This window comes from Pteropus medius, unplaced genomic scaffold, assembly GCF_902729225.1.
Source record: "Pteropus medius unplaced genomic scaffold, Ma_sr-lr_union100, whole genome shotgun sequence".
In the NCBI taxonomy this organism is placed as follows: Eukaryota; Metazoa; Chordata; class Mammalia; order Chiroptera; family Pteropodidae; genus Pteropus; species Pteropus medius.
This window is the reverse complement of record NW_024348304.1, coordinates 4490804-4512054: the sequence shown is the minus strand read 5'-3', so window position 1 is coordinate 4512054 and position 21251 is coordinate 4490804. Positions and strand designations below refer to the sequence as shown.

The following is a 21251-nucleotide window of genomic DNA, read 5'->3' as shown; positions in this document are numbered from 1 at the left end:
GAGTCTGTTTCTGTTTTATTTATTTTGTTCTTCAGAGTCCACATATAAGTGAGATCATATGGTATTTGCCTTTCTCTGTCTGGCTTATTTCACTTAGTATAATACCCTCTGCACCCATCCATATTGTAGCAAATGGTGAGATTTCATTTTTTATGGCTGAGTAATATTCCATTATGTATACATACAACGATTTCTTTATCCAGTCATCTATCGATGGCACTTAGGTTGCTTCCATATCTTGGCTATTATACATAGCGCTGTAGTGAACATAGGAGTGTATATTATCTATTCAAATCAGTGTTTTGGATTTCTTTGGATAAACACCCACAAGTGGAATTGCTGGGTCATAAGATAGTTCTATTTTTAGTTTTTTTGAGGAACCTCCGAACTGTTTTCCATAGTGGCTGCACCAGTTTGCAGTCTCACCAACAGTGCACAAGGGTTCCCTTTTCTCCACATCCTTGCCAACAGTCGTTTTTTTAGTTTGTTGATGATAGCCATTCTGGCAGGTATGAGGTGATATCTCATTGTATTTTAACGTGCCTTTCTCTGATGATTAGTCATGTTGTGCATTGAAAGTCCAAGCCACAGCAGTCAGACAAGAAAAAGAAATAAAAGTCATCTAAATTGGAAAGGAAGAAGTAAAACTGTCATTATTTACAGGTGAAATGATACTATATATAGAGAATCCCAAAAATTTCACCAGAAAACTATTAGAACTGATAAATTCACTAAAGTAGCAGTATACACAATCAGTATTCAAAAAATTGATATTCAGCAATCGGTTGCATTTTTATATACCAATAATGAACTATTAGAAAGAGAAATTAAGAAAAAAATCTCATTTATAATTGTATCTAAAAATTTAACTAAGGAGATAAAAGACCTGTACTCAGAAAATTATAACATGTTGAAAGAAATTAAAGAGGATGCAAATAAATCTAATAATTCTTACTCGTGGATAGGAAGAATTAACATAGTTAAAATATCTATACTATGAACATTCAGTGCAATCTCTATCAAAATACCAATGGCATTTTTCACAGAACTAGAACTAATAATCCAAAATTATATGAAACTACAAAAGACTCCGAATAGCCACGGCAATTTTGAGAAAGAAGAACAAAGTCGGAGGTATCACACTACACTACCTGATATCAATCTCTACTATAGGACTGTAGTAATCTAAACAGCATGGTACTGGCAAAACAGACACATAGATTAATGGAACAGAATAGGGAGCCCAGAAATAAACCCACGCCTATATAGTCATTTAGTCTATGAGAAAGGAGGCAAGAATATACAATGAGGTTAAAAACAGTCTATTCAATAAATGGTATTGGGAAAACGAGGCAGATACATGTAAAAAAAAAAATGAAACTGAACCACCTTCTTATTCCGTATACAAGAATAAACTCAAAATGGATGAAAGACTTAAATGTAAGACCTGAAGCCATAGAACTTCTATAAGGAAACAGGCAGTAAACTCTCTGACCTTGCTGTTAGTAGTATTTTTTCTGCTATATCATCTCAGGCAAGGGAAACAAAATTAAAAATAAACAAACGGGAGTGCATCAAACTAAGAAGTTTTTGCACAGCAAGGGAAACCATCAACAAAATAAAAAGCCTACAGAATGCAAGACGATATCCGACAATGATACATTTGAAAAGGGGTTAATAACCAGAATTTATTAAAAAACTCATATGACAACACCAGCCACCCCTCACCCAAACAATCCGGTTAAAAAATGGGCAGAGGACCTGAATAGACATTTCTCCAAAGAAGTCAGACAGATGGCCAATAGATATTGACTCATTTTTCAATTTTTACATGAAAAAGTCATGATAGGAAAATTTAATAACAGTAATCTATGTTATTATATTGTAAATGAGTATTTTGTGCTAAGTTGCATTGCCTGATTGCGTATCATAGCATATACATAATCTGGGTAAAAAGACATTTATAGGTTTGATTTTTTCCATTCATTTATGAGTCCAAATATAAGACTATATGGTTCAAAATTTATACCTGCCAAATCTTTCTATGAAAGCTGACCCATGTCCATTCATTTACCAAATGCCTAACACAGAGCTTGGCACATAATAGGTACTTACTAAATAATTGTTGAGTTAGTGAATGAATGAGAGTATAGAAGGGAGCAAGAAGAAATAATTAAGTGGTGATATTTAGATGGGGAAATTAGGGCTATTACATATTTGCTGTATTACATACAGCAAAAAGAGCATGTGGAATACATGGAGAAAGATTTGAGGATATCATGCTTTCACAATTATTATTTTATCTTGATCATTCCTGACTTCCTTTTAAAAATAGAAATTCAGCAAAATTCTCACTTTTGAAGTAATTACTTTATTAAGGAAAATAGACATTGTTTTGAGGATTGAGCCATCTATTTTTCCTACAACCATATTCATGTAAAATTTCTCCCTATATCATGCCGGACACCTTCCATCTCTGCTTCTACCTACCTCTGTTTGGTAAAATCACTACTGAGTCAACTGTGAATAATCTGTAGATCAGTGATGGGCAAGCTTTATCTGTAAAGGGCCAGATAGTAAACGTTTTTAGATTTGTGGTCCCTAGGGTCTCTTTGGAACTCTGACTTCACCATAGACTCTATGTAAGTAAGTGGATGTGACTGTGTTCCAATAAAAGTTTACAAAAGCTAAGTGAGTGATGTATTAGCCCATGGGTTATCATTTTGCAGCCCCATCTGTAGAGGAAGTATTGAAGGGAAGTGGAAAGTCTGTGAGAGTAAGCCTGGATTAGAGCTCAGCTCTGTATTTACAGGTATTTTTCTCCTTCATAAAGACAGGCAACGGGGAGCAGCAGAGCTTGTGCTGGCAGAGAGAGGAGGCAGGCAAATGGTACCTTGGACCCTTATTTTGCACTGGCAGTTATGCCTTTGCATTTCCAACCTCCACGGCAATGCCTTTGATTTTTAGTTTGGAAAGCAACTGGTTTTGAAAAATAGTTTCTCTGGAATAATGGTTTCAATATTTATTTTACATGAGCAAGATGTGTTTGCGATAAATTTGGGCTACTTCCAAGGTAGCTCTAGGGACTTCTGTAGTATATCTGTAAGTGTTTATAAGGCAGAGTTTGCAAATTATTTTTAAACCAGGAATGGCTTGGTAACTGAATGCTTCCTCATGGAAAGGGTGATGGAGTTCCCTGAGGAAAACAAGCATACTAAGAACAGTCTGACCACTTCGACAGAATTTTAATAAGTTCCAGGATATGTGGCAAGTGAGGATACGGCAAAGAAAGCCACCATTTTTCTGACCACATGATTCTCCCCATGTGCCGTATGTGGACCTCTCAAACTTGTGTCATCAGTACTGTAATCTAGTTTTGGAAAGAAATGTCAATAAGAAATCTCAAACTAAATTTGTATTTTATATGTAACATATTTTTGAAAATCGATCCCACAATTTCTCTTGATGTAACAAAAACTATTTCATTCATATTTTGTGCATGGCGCTGTGGTGGACATTTTACAGTATCGTTATACTCTACTTATTTGGGTTACGTGACAACCTGTAATAAGAAACTGGTCCAGTTCAAAAAAGTGCTTTGTAAGCCTTCTTGATAGGGACATCACTGGAAACAGTCATACGGACTTACAGACTTTAAAACATTGAGACAAAATTGGAATAGTGGCTTTTTTAAATTAAAAATTTAGTTTTTAGGGCGGTTTTACATTCAAGAACTGTGGCTTTTAAAATTTTAGGATCACTAGGTGAGCTTGTTCTTGGAATATGCCTGGAAAAATTATGATTGTGAAAATATGAAGAGGGGCCCAGGAAGCTTCATCTTTTATTTGCCACTGTAGGTAATTCTGAGACAAGTTGGTCCACAGACTTCAATTTGAGAAACACCGTTCTTAAAGCTTACTTCTTTTGTGTCTCACGGGTCTGTCAAAAACAGCTCGTTGGGATAGAAATTGTATTTCACCTTTGGGTTGCCTCCAAAGTGTTCTCTGGTGTATGAAAATTTTTATGATTTGAATTGTGCACTTCATTCAGCAAGACCCTACTGGCTCACACATTCAATAACAATGCCATGGAAGCTACAATAAAGAGGCAGATGCTTGGATCCTGCAGTTCATATGATAGAAATGATTATATTCAGCAGCAAAATCCGGAGGGACTGGATGAAACCTAATCAGGGTAGTCAGTTTCCAGAAATATCATCCATTTCTCAGGATGCACACAATAGTATGCAAGTCATTAAAATCATTACATCAGTCTAGCATTTGAAGAAGAGATTTTTTTTAACGTTTCTGTCTTGTTTTATATACAGCTAGACCACTTAATCCTATAATTCTCTCCACTGACTGCCAAGATGACACTCTAAGAATGAATTGAAATGATATCTCATGAGTTTCACACTTGAAATGATTAAGCATATTTGGTGATAAAAGCTGAATTATTAATAAACAAGTAGTCTAGAGACATATGCTGTTGTTTTGTGATCAAAGAGCTATAGTTATTTCTCCTAAAAGCTCCTTTTTATTCTTCGAATAATTGTTTAATAAACATATAGAGAAACATAGATCATCAAGTTGTAGTTTCAGATCCCTCTCTCCCTCCTTTCTTTCCTTCCTCCTCCTCCTCCTCCTCTCTCTCAATTTCCTCCTACTCACCTTTTCTTCTTTAAAATATGCGTGCCCTTAAAGAGCAGCTTTGGTAGATTTTGTCATGGCATGTGATAGTGAAGTCCTTTCTCTAATTTTGATCCTATTATTGATTAACGTAAATTTGAGCAGGTATTTTAATTTTTAATGACTAATTTCTCTATTTTTATCAGCTGAGCAGCTCAACATTCATAGAAATAACATAGAAATTTTAACTTATTCTAAATGTAAGCACAAATATCCCTAGCTTCTATAGGTAATTATATTAATTTAAATAATTTGTTTTGATACTGAATTTTATATATTTGTTTAAATCGCCACTATATTCCTAAAGATGAGCATAGTCTGTGCCAGAGAAGAAGTCCCCTTCTGGAGCTTTATATCAACCTTAATGGCATTGACCCTCTGGTGAATAACTGCTTTTAAAATTAAATTGTTGATGCTCGTGAAGAGAATACACTCTCCAGGCTCTGGCAGGCTCCACAACTTACATCTGATCCACCTTACAAGTGGGTCTCTGTTTGCTGTACTATGACAATATTGGTCGCATATTATTATTTTTAACTCCTTAACAATATTGAGAAAATGTTTAATTGTACATCATGCTAAAGAAGACAGTGATTTTCCTTTGGCAGCACAGGCATTGTTCGTGCTGATGTAGATGCGAACCCTAAGGACATCTGTCAAGTCTGTTTGGTAACAAGAGCCCGGCATTTCTTTCCGAGGCTCTTAGGAGACCAGTGCACATGGTCCTCAGAACCGGCTTTGTGAGTCCCACATTCCTCCTGTAGGTTTTGATGGACAGCCTAACCGTGACTTTGAAGTTCTTCTAATAAGTTATTGTCAAAGAGTTATCAGCAGGAAGATGATCAGAAGAGAATCCAGCCGGTAGAGAAACGACGGAATATTGTCAGAGTCACCTTGTTGAGACTCTTCTGACTTCCGAAAGTTAGCATTAACCCGCAGGAGGCAGAGCAGAAATCTAGACGGGGAACCAGAGACCCCGCAGTGTCACCCAATGACCAGGGCAAGTCATTTAATCTCTCTGGACTTCACTTTTTTGTTTGTAACATGAGTAGTAAAGTGGATTTTTGTGGGATCAAATGAAATAATTTGCCTTATAGTGTACTGCGAGCTGCAAAGTGCTAAAATAATGTGTGGAGTTGTTCTTGGTGTTGCTTTTATGTCCATTAGATTAAAAGTGCTACAAACTGGAAACTTAAGGCTAAAAATTGTCTTGTTTCCAATGAGTGAATGGTTAACTGGTATATTTTTAGCAAAAAGCTTTTTTTCTTGTCCCCTAGAAAACGATTTCTGCACAATTTTTCCCGCCATAGAATAACGAGTGGCCTGGTAATACGAGATACTTTATAATCAGATGGCTTATGCTGGCAATATTCTTTTCTCTGTATGGACCAAATCATGACGGTGGAAAAACTCAAGTCAGTTTCATTTGATCCCTGTGTATTACTTCTCTCTCCTTCACACCACAGTCTTAGAAGACGACTGCTCATCTGGTAGATTGAAACAATAACTACATTCAGATTAGAGCTTCTGAAGTATCAAGAACAGAGTGCACTAGGTGGCTTTGTAAACAGTAGTTAAAACATTCATTAGTCTTTCATAGAACCTTGAGAAGAGATGATAAAACTGTAAACAGGCCTTTCCCTCTCCTAGCTTATCCCATTTGGAGAATCTGTGGTTCGGGAGGTGGGGAGGTAGGGAGAGAAGATAGGTGTATGTATTTTGAAAAAGCTGCCCTGGTATCATGGTGATCCTCTTGTTAGGTCTTTTTCACCTCTCCCTTCTTTTATTGTTCCTCTGCTCTGTGGCTATATTTCTATTTCAAGAAGTTTATACAAATTAAGTTTGTATCATAGATAATGACATTCTCTTCAGAGAAAGACTAAAGAGAAATTCGATAAGCATTTAATAAACTGAAAATTGTTGTAACCTTGGTTTACTATAAAGATGCATAGCAGGTAAATATGCCCTTCCATTACACTATATTTGGAGTTTTTATCTTGCTGGGGTGAGGTCAACATGGGAAATGCTAATGCCTGGGCTATTAAAATAGATTATTAAGTAAGAGAGACAAAACATATATGGATTTTGGCAGGATATTATGCGTGATCGTTTTGGTATCCGTGAAATCCCAGTGTGCCTTTTTAAGTTTCTCCATTCTCAAACACTTGCATTCTAAAAGCAAGTTGTGTATCAGCAGAGAATTCACTGGGTTCCACCAAGACTGGGAGGACTAAGTTTTGTGATTGTGAGTTTTAGATAAGAGCTTCTGGAGCTAGAAGAATAAAAATGAAAGAAGAAAAACAATGGAAGCACTCTGGGGAAGGAACCAGAGGTTGTCCCTTCCTGTTCATCCCATGACAAATAATATACCGTATACTTACGCCCGTTTCAGTGATCAGGTGTGTGCCATGAAGTGTGGATTCTGACAGGCATTGGGGGTTCAGAACCATGACGTCGAAAGCAGGATTCATCGCTGAGATGTTGGTCTGGGAGCTGCAGGGACCGAGTTGCTCTTTGAATTCTCATGAGCTTGGATGTATGAGCGGGTGTTTTATAAAATGAGAATTTTCAGAGAATTCTGTTTCTGCATTTTATTGATTTTATGTTTGCTTTGTTGTTTTTTTTATCCATTGAACCTCTTTGTAGGGTCTCATTTGAAACAAGAGGACAATGTTAGCTACCCTATAAACTATGTTTTTTGGATGTCTTATATAAAACTAATTAAACTGAATTGAGATAAACTAAATGAAAGACCAGAGCTTTCATGTTTTAGGGTTCAATTCTACAAGAAGGATCCAAGTAGCTAATTAATTGTAATTCCTTTTGTTTCGAATAATCTAAATTGACTTAAAAAGCTATGTAAATTAAAGCAGATTAGAATATGCTAAAAGTATTTGCAAAAGAAGAAAGTAAAATACTGTAGGGAAATGGCATAAAACATAGAGGGCATGGGCATGGGGCACTTGTGTAAACGCTTATGTAAAAGTTCTCAGGTGCTTTGGTCAAGTGCTAAATGTGGCTGTAAAATTTCTAGTACCCAATAAGTAAGTTCAGTTGTTCAGTTATTCAATTTCAAGTGTCCATTAAATGAAACAGAAAAATTCCTCAGGAGAATTACTATGTTAGACGTATAATACAGGAGCAATGGAGGAACTCTTCTTCCTTCCTTATTTTTTTTTTTTAAATAAAATACAATATGTTATAGAACACTAGTCTTCAAAATAATTTCTTATAACTTAAAAATCTCCAAATTAATGATATGCAAGGCTCTGATCCCAAGAGAGTAGAATGACAAACTCCAAATCAAAATTCTAGAATCTCATCTCATGTTAATTCAGGGCTTGATAATCATCATTTATTCCTAATAAACACTGTTTTGTATTATTCTGAAGTGATAAAAATAAAAATTAATTAAGAATCAAATTTGACGTTATCAGTGGGGTCATCCAATGAAGCCTCATAACCTGGGATGATGCACGATTTTTTTAAAAAACAGATTTGGTATTCCTTACTTGACAATGTTTTTCTGCCTGATATTCCATACTTTCATTTATGACTCTGCAGTGAAGGGTTGCATGACATCTGTTTCGAATCAGATTTTCCCTAATTTATATGTATGCCCTCTTGTTCCATCATCTGCGTTAAAATTCACAAGCAGACAGGATCTGTTCCACGCCGGAATTTATCTTCTGTGCTGCAGATCTGTAAACCCATCTTTACTACCTTGTTTCACAGGTCTCTTCTGTAAGCATTTGTCTTCTTGGCATTTCTTTCTTTCACCTTTGACCTGAAATCAGGCATAGTTTGGGTTTTTGTTTTGGCATGTCAATGGCTTAAACATCTTTCCATGAAGGAGAAGAGCTAATCAAGTTGGCAGTGCAGAGGTCTGTGTATTCTCACCTCTCAGATTTGAAACACCTTCTCATCATTCTCAGTGCCTTTTCTTATTTCTGTGGAGTTTTAAAAATCATTCCCCTGTACAATGAAGACATCTGGACATTCAGAATATGTGTCTGGTTGTATGTTGTGTATGTGTTTTTCTTTAAAAAGAGGCACAAATTCCAGCCCGTCTGCTCATGTTCATTCTTCTAGGATTGGTAAAATTCTTACTTTGAATGGAGTCATTTTTTCCCACTAAGGTAAACGTTTCGGAAATTTTGTTTAAAACATCTGTGCAACGTCTCTTCTATCCTGGAAAGCAGCCTGCTCCTGAAGTGCTGAGGGATTCGTTTAATTAAGAGGTACGGGAGCTGGCTTTGGTCACCAAATAGTGCAGCTCTGGATTCTGCAGTCTTCTCATAAGGACTCTGGTCTCTGAGGTACATCACTGAGGATCGAAGATGGAGTTTTATACTTTCAAGGAATATCCTGCTATTTGGATGAGTGGATTTTGAGCTAATACGTAATGAGCAACTTTGTCCTCTGTACTTCATTAGGGCCAGTAGATTGTTAAATATAATGAAACAATAATTTGCTTAGCGCTAATGGCTCTGAGCTTACATCTAATAAGCACCTTATTGATCAATTGGAAAAAATGCATTGATTGTTTTAATGTCGATCTTTAGAAAAATTTTTAGTGCAGTACAAGAAAACTATTCAACCACCTTTATATAACCATCTTTTACTTCTTTAAACTTTGTTTTCAGAAGTTCTGTGGTTTGAAACATGCTTTGTGTAGGAGGCATACCAAATGTTTTGCAATATCTTTGTTCTTCTCTCCATTTGTTCAAACATCTAAAAATTCATTTGCACTTCTAGAAAAAGTGATTTGTAATTTCTGGGTTTAATCTTATTGCAAGTGGGTGGACAAATTATAAACATTTTATTTTGGTTTTCCATGTTGTCTCCAGCTACTGTAGTTGCCTAGTTACAATTTTCTGTTGTCCCTGACTGGTTATTGGTCTAACTTGTAAATGGTATACCGGTTAGTGACAAATTTTTATCTAGAATGCCTTTTTGATTGACTGGAGCTTTAAACTGTGGCCTTTGAGGTTAGAAATTGGGTTTTTATGCTAGTTAGGAATCATGCTATTATTATTTTTGCCATCTTTGTTAATTTTGCCATCTTTCTTTCTTGGTCCACTCTTCTATGTTTTTATACTAAACATTTTAAAAAAGAATATGATTAGAATTTATACCTAATTTTAAATACGTAATTTTTCTTTTATGTTTTCTAAACTACTAAATATAGTTGTCGTCATCTTGCTGACTGATGGGCAGTGTCAGGAATATAAAAAGTCATGTAAGTGATAACTGGTGGAGTACTGAGAGGTCGGCAGGATTGGACAGCGGCTGGGAGACCACAGCTTGCGAGTCAAATCTGGTCCACTACCATTTTTTGTAAACAATTTTTTTGTAACATAGCCATACCCATATGTTTACACATTGTCTATGACTGACTTTGTACGATGGTGGCAGAGTTGAGTCATTACAACAATGACCATATGGTATGCACGGCCTAAAATAATTACCATCTGGTCTTTGCAGAAAAAAGTTCTGGTAAATCCCGTCTCGGGATGGCTCTCTTTATCACTGTGTGTTTGCCCAGGGAAATGGTGAAGTTTGTGGTGGAGTTCATTTTGTTTCTCTTACAATACCTGAATACTTAATTGTCTTGGGCAAATTAGGACTTACGAAAATCTTCTAATGTAGTTTGCAAAGTCACTGATTTCATGTAATTCAATGTATTTAAAGTTCATTACAGCTTGCTGTGACAACTTGGTCAACTCTTGATCGATTTAGTATTTTGATACTCCTAGTAGGTGATGATATAATGGTATAATTAGGTCATTAATTTTAATGACTTCTCAGAAAAGGGAAATAGAACCCATGGAGCACCTCTTATAATCCAGGCTCTAGACGGCGTTTCTGTCCCCAAGTGGCAGTTAACATCTAGAAAGCGAGGTGTCTGCAACACAGAGAAAAGGCCTGCCAGATTCCAAGGGAGATGGTTCGCTTCTCATATTCTCTTCCACCCAATTCTCGTTTAACAATTAACTTCAATAGTTAAAAAGCTTGGCTGAAATGAGAAATTAAAAAGTGGCAGTTGACATTAGAATATAGATCTGCAGGGTTTCAATAGCTATACTTCTCATGCTAAACCATATTGCCGAGGCATTACATCAAGACGTTGTCTTCTTAACAATCAACTTGAGATGTGTGACCTTTTGCAAATTTTAAATAGCACTAGGATCTTTCTCCAAAGTTATTAACTACTTGCAGTACCTTATTATCCTGTTAGATAAGATATTGAACATGTGTAATATAACCCCATCCGTATGAGAGGAAGGTAAGATACCAAAATCATATCCACGTCAAGAAACCAAGCAAGTTTTACAGACAATGGCTGCCGGGAGCTAAAAACCCTGTCAGTGGTGACAGCACACTTTACAGATGCCTTTAGCACGTGGGAAATGTTCATTTCTCTCCTAATTTCTTTAGTCTAGGCCACTCTTTTTCCAGGGCTAATACCTTTATATGACAAAATGATGGGAGATTAACCTGCAACCAAGGAGTGATTGTGACCATCAAGACAGTCACTGAGTTTTTGAGCTTGTTATGAGCCCCAGTGTAATGCTGGAAACATCCATCAAAATGACCCCCAGTCCTGCCACATTTTTAACTGCCGGTTCCTCCAGGTCCCACATCATGGCAGACTCCTGCTGGAGTCACTGTTGTCACTCTGCTTGCTGATGCCAACTGCATTTGGAGAAACATTAGCAGCTACACAAGAGCTCCCGATTTGTCAAAATATTTGTAATGCTTTCATTCTTTTGTGACAAGTCATTGGATCTGTTTAACAAGCTGCAAATTAAATAGACTCTTCTAGGAACTGCAGGGTTTTCAGGGATGACATATCTGTGGATTGTCACTTTCATCATTGATCTTTTTCTTCTAAGTGATATGGCTTCAACTTGGCTGATTCAAACCCCGAAGCATTTCTAAACTGTTTATAACTATTTGAAATAAAACTCAATTTGCATATATGTACAGCTTATGTTTCAAAATGGATAAATCTGTTGAATTATAATCTTGAACTATTAATTATGTTTCTTTCTTTGCATATAGATGTCAAATAATTATGATTAGAGGGAATATATTTATTAACTTCTTATTTATGGTAGCGTAAAGCACATTCGGTGAAAAGAAATCCGGGAGTAGATACTTTGTTTACTACTTTATAGAAGTCTAACAAATTCTAACCTATTATGGGTTCTGCTGCCAAGCGAAATCTGGTGGTTATGATGGGACAAAAATAAGCGACTTGATTGTTTTGGCTCAACTATTTAGGTAGTGCTAAGTATAAGATTGCATCAGGGGGTATAAACTTTAGAGGATATGGATAAAAAGAGTTGAAAAAAATATATATATTCCACATATTCTACATGTAAAATTGTAACCATATCATAACAGAAAACATATGTGGTGCCATTGGCTTGACTTGAATTACTGCACATGCACACAGACCCTTTTCTCCAGCATTTTCAATGAGAGCATACGATTCCAAATGTGAGCACGTCAAACCAGCCTGATGATTACATAGTATCAGAAAATAGGAAACAATTAAAAGTCTTTGAGGAAAGTGTCATACAAAATTTGGACCTTAAATTAATAAATTAGGAGATGAATTTCAATAACAATTAAACTGGCATTTAAGACCTTTTGTCAAAATGTACGAATCATGCTAATCTTGATGTCTGGGTATGATTAGTTTATTATGACAGACTGCAAGGTCATTAAGAAAATTAACATATTCCAGGTGCATTATTCTACTGGCAAAAGGCCACGGGGGAAATGTGTTTATTCATCTGAAACCAAGAAAAATATAATTTAATTCAGATGTGCAAGATAAAACTCAGCTCAAAACTACTTGTGGCGTTTTCCTCCACTGGTACCACAAAACAAAACCTGAGCTTTTAACGATGTTTTAGCAAATTACAAATCTGTTTTGCCGGAGTGTTTTCAACTTCACATTCCATCGACATAGTGAATGAGGGTTGTAATACATTTTGGGGTGCTGGTTTGAATTTTTTTTTGCAGGAAATTATATATCAAGTTTTATGAAAATTAGGTTAATTTTTGTCTTTACATACATACTTATAAATATTTATCTAATATATTTTTAATAAAATCCTTTTTAATATTTTGTTCTGAAAAATAATAATTTTCATTTGTGATGAAAAATTATTTAAAAAAGTCTTACCTCTCTAATTATTTCATTAAGTTTTATTCGATTCAAAAATTATTTAATTGGGGCATTTTAGAAGATACCAGATATTTAAATTTGAAGTTTAGCAAATGTTTTTCTTAATAGGAAAAGTGGGAAATACTGTTCTTCCTAGAAAAGAAAGCATAAAATTAAGATTGTGTATACCTTGATTTAAGATGAAATAATTTGTATTTTAATATTTTTCTCTCTCTGGCATCTCAATATTCTATGATTTTTTTTTTTTTTCCTAACAGTATAAATAGGATTCTTTGACCAATACTTTGTCATGGTTATGTGTGGTTTACATAAACTTTAGTTCTGGAGAAAAGATTTTATTTTTAAAAGTTTTCAGTGTCCAAAGGTGAAAGAAATTTTAAAAATTATGAACCATTTATTACATGATAAGTGACATGTCTTTTCTGGGCTTGCTCTCCCAAATGCGGAAATATCATGTCTAATTTCTTTAAAAAAATACTGGTTCAATTAAATTGACATTTAATTCTTTTCTTTGTTTTTTTTTTTGAAACCTCCTTATCAGAATTTTATACAGAGCATACAAATATGAAATTGGAAATAACATTTAACATGAAGGCACAACTGGCATAGATATAGAGAGCTAATCTTTTTTTCCTGCCAAGACACATGAACTTCTACATTTTTCCCCATTTTCTAAAACAACATAGGTTATATTCCACTCAAAACAGCCTAGTTAAGTATTGCCCTCTGGACAAACTCAGTTTACACTGCTTTCTGGACAGGTTAATATGTTGAGAAGACTAACTGAGGCACTGTCTCTTTGTATGTTCAGCGCGCCTGCTTTGTTATTAGAAGACACTCTCCAGTCTTAGTTCCCCCCCAAATGTATTGACAAGTAAAATAGATATTTCAATTTCAATTACAACTAGGAGACCCAAATTTTCTCTGGTAGAATACTTTTACTGTTTGAGACCCAGATCATTCTCCATGCCATTTGAAAATTTAAATTTATATACATGTACCTATTAAAACAAGTTAATTACTTTGAGTGAACCGTTTCAATATATATCACAATGAAATATATATATGTACCCCTCCACAGTAGCTATAGCATTATTTGTAATATTGGGTTACCTCATTCCCTTTTCCACATGATTTGATTCAATGTAGATAAAATTTTAATGCCTTGACTGAGAAATTGAACTTTTGAAGGTCAGATAATTTAATAATAGGAATAATATATTAACAAATAGGAAGCTGTTTCCTGTGCTCAATAAGATGAATTTTAGAAATATCATCTCTTGAATAATCACTTCTATGTAGGTTTCCAAAGATCATAATTACTAGAAATCATGGTTCGATAATCAGTGCTGATAAGTATTAAGAAAGTAGAGAGTTTTAAGATGACATTCATATGAAACTGTGAACATCATTTTTTTGTTAAGAAACTGCCTTGTTTTCTATGATTTAAAATTTCTTATTTAATGGTGTAAATAACTCAAATGCAATTTAATTAATTGTTCAGAATCAATAGCTATTTAAAAAGTTACTAGATGAAGCCCAAAGATGCTGCATGATTTAAAACAGAGTATCCTGGGTATCCAGGTGTGCTCAGCGTAATTACAAGGGACCTTGAATGTGGAGGAGGGAGGTGGAAGAGTCAGAGGGATGTGATGTGAGAAGGACTGAACTGCCCATCATGAGCTCTGAACAAATATGGACCAATAGGCCCTGCGTCCAGGAGTGCAGGCTGCCTCATGGAAGGTGAAAAGTCCAGAAAACAGATTCTGCCCAGAGCCTCGGGATGCATGCAGCCCTGCAGACACCTTGATTTTGCTCAGTGAGGCCTATTTTAAACCTCTGACCTCCAGAAGTATAAGTAAGACACTAAATCTCTGTTGTTTTAGAGCGCTCAGTTTATGACACTATGTGATAGCAGTTATAGAAAACTAATGCAAGTCAGAAACAGAGATACATGTTAAATTGTGACTGGTATTGAATGATTTCTACACTGGGGAATGAAGGATCTTGTCAAAGGAAAGTTAAGAATAAAAGTGAATGCGCATGGACTCTGGTCCTTTAGGGTTCACAGATGAGTGGGTGCCCTCCCCCCGTTCCTTCAGCTCAGTGTCCATCATACAGCCGGCAGGCTTTTATCCCCAGTTGAAGATCAGCACATCTGTGCTGTTATCTCCTCGAAGTATCCATTAGAGTAGAGCGATTTGTTAAAAGAACGCAAAAGTTTCCACTGTTTCTATCAGTTCATGATTGTGCCTCAGGAAACTTTCTTATTTCTTATTTTTATAAATCTGTGAAGTAGGAGTAATGCTGCTCATATCCTAGATAAGGTTGGGATTTTCTCTTTGAAAACTTAATGTGGTAGAAAATTCACTTGCCTGTTTGTTTTTTTACAATAGTGAGGGCTAATCTATAAGAAAATCCTGACGCTTTGATCTCGTTCATTGACAAACTGGTTTTCAAGAACTGCATTGTTGTCTTCTTCTTTGTTTTTGTTCCCACACTTAAATTTGCTTTATTTGGGATTATTTGGGTTCGCTGCTATTTTCATGACAGCTAAAGGACTGTAATGGTGACCTCCTGATGCCACTGTGGCTTTAACAGCTTTCATCCTTTGTTTCCTGGGTCCCTCTCAGCAGTCATGCTGAAAGCAGTTTTATTAAGACCAGGCAGATTTGATTTCTTGGAAAGATTCCTGGGAGCATTGTCACATGAACTTTACCAAAGTCTGCATCTGATAAACAAGGATCTTATTCAGATTCAAGCAGAGGGTAAGTAACTTAGCACAGCTGGATAACAGGCTAACCACAATATGTCCTGGAGTGGTTAGCTCATCACAGTGGCTGATTAGTTCTCTTGCAGGAGTCACACAAAATGCTGTCACTAGAGTAACCATCGAATGGGGCTTTGCAATTGTGACTTCTTGTTTTCAAGGCAACATTATGTGTGACTTTTTCAACTGAACCTTCAACTAACTGGACACTTGCTTCTTTTCATATCTGATATGAGGAATAGAAACGTTAAAAACTCTAGACTCATTGCTGTCCTGTTAATGGATCACTTTATAAGTGATAAATTCCAGTGAGAGTTGGTGCATGAACATATGACATTATGTATAAAAAAAACTATCTAAATTTGTTAATTGTTAGGAAATTCTACTACGTAATATGCCAGTAACTTACTTTATTTGGACGCCTTTCAAAGATATGTTGAACAATTTTATGTAATGTCACTGCTGTATAATAAAGCATTTGGTTGACCTTTGTCCCTTGTTCCCGGAATTTCCCAAGCAATTGGAGTGTCTTTCTTATTAATAGTGGATACCTGGGACTACAGCTGAGTTTATGCTTACAAGGTGACACATGGTAGACCCTAAGTAGTTTCCTCAGGGAGTCTGGCAATTCTGTAAAGACCAGCCATGTAATTAGAGGGTTGAGACTTTGAACCACATGATATAGGCCCAACCTCCTGACCTTGGGGAGATGAGGGGAGCTAGAGATTGAGTTCAACTCATATGGTCAATTCAATCAATTATGCCTACATAATGAGATCCCAATAAAATTCTGGATATTTGAAGCTTAGGTGATCTTCCTAGTTGGTGATACACATCAACATGCTAGGGGATGACGTGTCATGAAGACTCAGAAACTTTGCATTTGGGACCCTCCCAGATCTCCCCTATGCATCTCTTCCTTTGGCTAGTCCTTATTTATATCCTTTATAATAAAACTGTAACCATAGGCCTAATATTTTCCTGAGTTCTGTGAGTCTCTCAGCCAATTATTGAAACAGGAGGAAGAGGAGTTAGTGGGAACCCCTGAATTAGTAGCCAGTTGGTCAAAGGTACACGTAGCCTTGGGACTGAAGTGAGAGCAGTGGAGGACTGTACCCTTAACCTGTGATCTTTGACTTAACTTCAAGTAATTAGTGTTGTAATTGCATTACAGCCAATTAGAACTTTCATACATAGAAATATATATCTATTTATGTATATCTGCATCATAGAGTTAATTTTGCTGTTTTAATTTAGACTATTGATACTGATATTTTTGATCCTGATACATAATATACTAAACTAACATGATATTAAGTCATTTTCACGTCAATGAATTTTAAAGAGTTCTTTAATGACAAGGAGCCTGGAAAGTAATTTTTCTAGTTTTTTGATAAACCTAAAATTGTTTGTTCTATGATTATTCAAATGCCTCTTCCCAATCACTACACAATTTGACTAGGAATATTGAGATGGTTGCTTGATAATCCTAATAAGTCAATGATGTACATAGTGTAGCTAGCTTAAGGTAAGTCACGATCATATCTTATATCATATCTATATCTTCGACTCAGGGACTTTCATGATGATAAAATTGTCATTTGATTATCATCCAACTGCCTGCTACCATTCATTATAACAGTTAGAATCAAACATTAAAAACTTGCCTGATATTCTTTTTAACTAAAACAAAATGGCCATGATGCAGATACCAATATTACCTTTATTACTGATGAGGAAACTGAGACAAGGAAGTTTATGTAAATTGTACAAGTTACGTAAATAGTGGGTGGCAGAGCTAGTATCAGACCTAGTGTATTTTGCTCTTGTTCTTGACCACTGAACAATTTATTGCCTAGTTGTCGTGTTCACACCTCACAGTCATAAGATGATGCTGATTTTCAGAAATTGTTTTTATTAAAATATAATTGGATACTTTGTATTCAGTGTCAGTGATTCATTTATTAGTAATATTTATAGAGCACCAGTCATGTACCTGATACTGGTCAGGTAGTGGGGCTACCGCTCTAAATAAACAGAGTTGTTTCACTTAATTCAGGACAGAGACATCTGGAACTGGTTGCACCAGGTGTGTTTCTCAGACAGAGCCTCTTCCACACACTCACCAAGAACGTCCTGGTGCTGGTGCTGTTGTGTCCTTTCTGTCTGTGGGAACTGGGGCATCAGAAGTTAATAGGAGAAGCCGAAAGGACCAAAATCAATTCAATCAGACTAGAAAAATAAAGTAAAAGAACTACATGAAAGTGATGACATTTTTTGTTTACATTTTCATGTCTTATTATTTGTCCTTTTCATTAGAAAAATCTTTCTACTATTTATCAGCCATCTGTCTGCCCACCTACCTATCTGTCTGCCTATCTACCTATCTACCTAAATTTAAATGGGATTTTACAGTTCTAAGATTTGAAGATTCCTAAATGTTACTTGCTCTTATGCATTTATTTCTACTTCATTTTTCCTCACTTGCCAATTTGTGATCACTGAGGCCTCAAATTATGGCTCTTCCATTATGCATTCTAAATTCCATTTCCAATTACCATCATCTGTTGGTCTTGATTCCATCCCCCCTCACTCACACACACACACACACACACACACACACACACACACACACACACACACACTTGAGGAGAAGCTGATTTTTCAGATGGAGACAAAAATATAGCACTGCTTCAAATATAAATTGCCTTTGAATCTCTACAGGGGCTCAATGTCAAATTATAACACAGAAAGACTTTAAAGGAAAAATTGCAATTTTAAAATAAATTAGATTATAAATTATATGTAAGTATTCAAGGGCAATATTATGTATATTCTTAAATATTGTGTCTTCATATTTAAGATTGCAGGTTCTTTTCACTCTAAATGTTGTACTTATATGTATGATAGTGATTATTATACACATTTGACTAATGGGCTCATTATGTTTACAATATTTATTTAAAATATGTGTAGTTGCTTTTATGTTGACATAGAGAAATTGGTCCATTAGTGTGGCAAATCAAAATAATCAATTTTATGTAATTTGTTTTAAGAACTGTCGGGATATTTTGAGATGATTTAGCTGGGACCTGTACATGTTAACTGAAGTGGATAATTGCGGTAATTATCTGAGTTATTCCAGAAAAGTATATTTTCATTAATCATCTATATTTTTTCTATTTTTACTTGTTTACCTCAATTATTTGGATAATATTTTCAGTTTTTAATATCAATTTCTATATACAAAAGCATGCCAATGTATTTTTTACATCATGAGGGACTACGTTCAAGTATTATTATTAAAATAAGTAAAATTAACATTATCCCAAAGGTGAAAGGCAAATATAAAGTGCTTTAGGAATATTTTATTTAATAAAAGTAATATAATCTCAAAGCTAAAAGATAGAGTGTTTTGGCAATATTTCGTTTCTTTCTCTATATGTTCATCAAAAAAAGTTCAAGAGGGGATTAAAGGAAAATGACTCTTGTTTCTACTTCCTTCAGCCTTCCCCTCAGGTCAGTAAAAACTATGTATATGAGTGCTGGGGGTAGGGGCGGGGCGTGCTGATGGAACCTGATAGGCTCACTCACTGCAGTATATCTAGGAAGAGACACATTGATTGGGGGACTTTTAGATGATGATGATGTACTATTTCTTGTGGTAGTTACAAAGGTGTTCACTTAAACATTATATGATTATATGTAGTTTACGTTGGTCTTGATGCATTATATTCCATAATTTAGAAAAGAAAGCAAAAATGTGATCTTATTAAAGGACATAAAACAAAAAACAAATCGAGAGATGCTGATGATTCTGGGTGGGAAAACAATAAAACTAACAAATCTTTTAAATTAATTTACATATTTAATGCACTTCCAGACAGACTAGCAGTGGTTCAAGAATTAGATAAATCTCTAAATTGGTATGAAAGAATAAATTTCCTAGAATATTCAAGAAAGGTATGAGAAAGAATATTAGGTGTAGACTTGCTTACCTGATACTGAAACTTACTACCAAACCATTGTAATCAAAACAGTATCACATTGGCACAGGAAGAGAAAAGTAGATTAGTTGAACACAATAGACATTTTAAAGATGTAAAATCAAGAGCATAAGGACACTTAAAATAATGGAAGAATTATATTACAATTTAGTGGAAAAGAATGTTATTTAATGAAAGATGCTGACATTGTTGGTTATCCATCAGGAAGACTTTAGAAAAGCTGGGATTTCAGAGGATCAAAGGAAAAAAATCTAATAATAAAACAATATATTGTATAACTATTAGCCCAATATAGGGGAAATCTTTCTAAGCAAGATAGGATACTCAGAAAAGAGAAATATATCTGAGAAGGAAAAATAGAAACTTTGAATGACAAGATCATATCAAAGTTAAAAGCAAACTATTATCTGGGAAAATTATATAATCTATGATAGTCTGATGATCACTATTTCTAATATGCAAAAGACATAAAATGAAAAATAAAAATAATATTTGAAAAAATGAGTACAGAATATGTATATGCATAGCATTCTGTCTGTACAGAATTTTCCAAAAAGTATTCACCGTATCAGAAATCACAAAACTGTTTATGGTATTGAATTTATTAACATAATATATCTGTATTTGTTTATAATGATTTATCCATTTTATTTATTTATTTATTATTAAAGTATAATTGATATATAACATTTTATTAGTTTCAGGTGTACAACATAATGATTTGATATTTGTATACATTATGAAATGATCATCACAATAAGTCTAGTTATCTGTCAACATACATAGTTACAAAAATGTTATTTCTTTGTTTTTCTTCTGATAAGTTTTCAGATTTACTCTTCACAACATTCAAATATGTAATAAGTGATACCAAACTGTATATTATATCCCCCTGACTTATTTACTTTATAACTAGAAATTCGTACTTTTGACCCCCTTCACCCCTTTTGCCTATCCTCCTAACCGTCTCCCCTTCGGCAAACACCAGTCTGTTCTCTGTATATATGAGCTTGGTTTTGTTGTTGTAGCTTGTTTGTTTGTTTTATTTTTTAGATTCCACATATAAGTGAAATCGTATGGTATTTATCTTTCTATGTCTGACTTATTTTACTAACCATAATGCTCTCAAGGTCCATCCATCCATGTTGTCACACAGGGTGATATTTTATTCTTTTTTATGCTGAATAGTATTCCACTGTGTGCGTGTGTGTACCACATATTCTTTCTTAATCCATTCATTCATTGATGGGCACTTAGGTTGTTTGCATATGTCGGCAATTATAAATATTGCATAAATAAACATGGGAATGGATATGTTTTATATATCTTTTGAAATTAGTTTTTTCATTTTCTTTAAATAAATACCCAGAAGTGGAATTGCCATATCATATAGTGGTTCTATTTTAAATTTTTTGAGGAATCTTTTTACTGTTTTCCATACTGGTTGCAACAATTTACATTCCCACTAACGGTTCACGAGGGTTCCCTTTTCTCCACATCCTTGCCAACACTTGTTATTTCTCTTGTCTTTTTGGTAATGGCCATTCTAACGTGTTTGGTGACAGCTCATTGAGGTATTT

At 34.9% G+C, this 21251-nt stretch overlaps 1 long non-coding RNA gene across 1 annotated transcript in view; it reads left to right on the top strand.

Annotated features, from left to right (window-relative positions):
- Nucleotides 1-21251, top strand: part of LOC120616240 (uncharacterized) — a 256692-nt gene that overhangs the window by 158266 nt on the left and 77175 nt on the right. The gene's annotated exons all lie outside the window — the stretch shown is intronic.